Source organism: Vigna radiata, chromosome 1 (genome assembly GCF_000741045.1).
Source record: "Vigna radiata var. radiata cultivar VC1973A chromosome 1, Vradiata_ver6, whole genome shotgun sequence".
Taxonomy (NCBI): Eukaryota; Viridiplantae; Streptophyta; class Magnoliopsida; order Fabales; family Fabaceae; genus Vigna; species Vigna radiata.
In genome coordinates, this window is record NC_028351.1 from 36,134,381 (window position 1) to 36,136,685 (window position 2,305).

Here is a 2,305-nt window from a genome sequence, read left to right on the forward strand (position 1 = left end):
ATTATTATTATTATTATTATGATCATCATCATCATCATCATCTTCTTCTTCTTCTTCTTTTTACTCTAATTTATGACATGTAAGTTTTCTTTAAGAGTTTGTAAGTAAATGTGTGAGAAGATATTAAGAAAGTGTGCATGTGTGGTGGTTATTATGAATGAAGGAAGGCAGCACATGCAATCAGCTAGGATGTTTCTTATTTTTTCCATTTCTTTGCAGCAGAGTTATTGCTTCTCTTTTTGATATGATGGGAAAAGAAAGCAAGGTTTGAGAGGTGCATGTTATGGGTGAGAGATATTTTATGAAAGTTCTAGGAGTATCATATCATATCAACATTATTTGATAGTGCAGTGGGGAAAATAGTAGATTATAATAAGAGTTTTATAATATATATATATATATATATATATATATATATATATATATATATATATATATATATATATATATATATATATATATATATATATATAAATAGATATATAATAATTTTTACCATTGGACGATAATGTAAGAAAATACGATGTAATTGAATTAGGGCACGTGAAGGTGTGGATTGTGATTAGATTGAAGGAAAGAGACATGAGAGGAGTTTGGTACCTTATCTGTATGATGGTGGTTTTTTGGTAAATGTTTTGGAATTCGAAATTCTGTGTTATGCTTTTTCTCTTCTTTTAGAACACTCTCATCTCATTGCCAACTTTCCATCATTGCTTCTTATGTGAAGTCCTATTCCACCATTCCGTCCAGTTTTTAGTATCTCTGTCGGTAAATGATATATATACAATATTTTTTTGCAATATTTGAACATCATTATACGTGTCATTGTGTGATTGGTTCAAATGACACAATAACACCACCATAAACTAATCAGACAATAACACGTATAATGATGTTTAAATGTTATAAAAAAATATTGTACAAATATCTTTATCTTTTCTTCTATTGCTTTATACTTTCTACTTATCTAAAACTACAAGTACTACCTCAATTTCAGTTTTTGTTTGCTTTCTAAATTCTTTCATATGATTACGATATCTGCTTCAACTAATCTAAATTTTGTTTTCTAAAACCAAAGTAATTAATTAGGGTGTGGGTTTTTAGTTTTGAAAATTACAAAACTGGGTTTCTATCTTAATTTTTGTGTTTGTCTATGCAAATCGAAGATGGTTTGTGTTATGATATATATAGTATGATTATAAATATTGTTTAGAGTTGTAAATTTGTTTTATGATTCATGGTCAGTTTTAGTTTATCTTTGAAAATGTTCATTTTTAAGAGGTTTTAGGGAAAAAAACATAATCTCTAAGGTCTTTTTCATTTGAGTGGATTTGAGAAACAATAATTGAAAAGATTTGAAAATAATTTTTGTTGTTGTTTATTTGAATAGATTTGGAAGTAAGTGAAAATAGATTTGGAAGTAAAATGTGTAAGAATTAGTGTAGGATTTAATTTATGTGACAGATTAAAAAAATTTATTTCCGAATTCACTCTTACTTACCTCCAAAATTATTCAAATAAACAACAAAAAGATTTATCATCAAATCCTCTCAATCACTCTCTCCCAAATCTACTCGAAAATCTACTTAAATAAACAAGACTTAAAACTCTTTTTAAATATATTAGAAAAAAGCAAATTTGATCGTATCATATAAAACTTTATATAAGACTTTAATTAATTTTTAGATACAATATATTTATATACACATATAAAATTATATATTTTATTAAATAGTTTAATATGTTAAAATTTTATTACATTTAAATTAATATTTTTATATCATACTTATTATTGTTATTAAATAAAATATATAATATATAATTTAATATAATTATTCACTATAATTTTTTTATTATTTTTTTAAAGAAAATAACTTGTAACACTTAATAAAGCCATAGGTAGAAACCACAATAAACAAAAATGTAATAATATTGAATTAATTTGGTAAAATTCACACAATTTTGATTTTTATAATTACTATATATATTAAACCTTCAAAATTAAGATTTTTATTTAGTTTTGATTTGTGACATCCTAATTTTATACTTCATTGCGGGTATAAAAATTAAGACGTCAACATGGATGATAATAGAAAGCAGTTGGAATAATAAAATAACATATAAGGTTCTAAGAAATTAAAATTAAGGATTACAGTAATCCGGAATGTAGAGGAAATTTAAAAACGTGGAATACTAAAGTACTTCGAAATACAAGAATTGAAATTGTTCAGATGCATGGGAAAACTATGGAATTCCTAGAAAGACTAAGAAGCTGCTTCCTCACTCCTTTCTGGGACATTCTCCA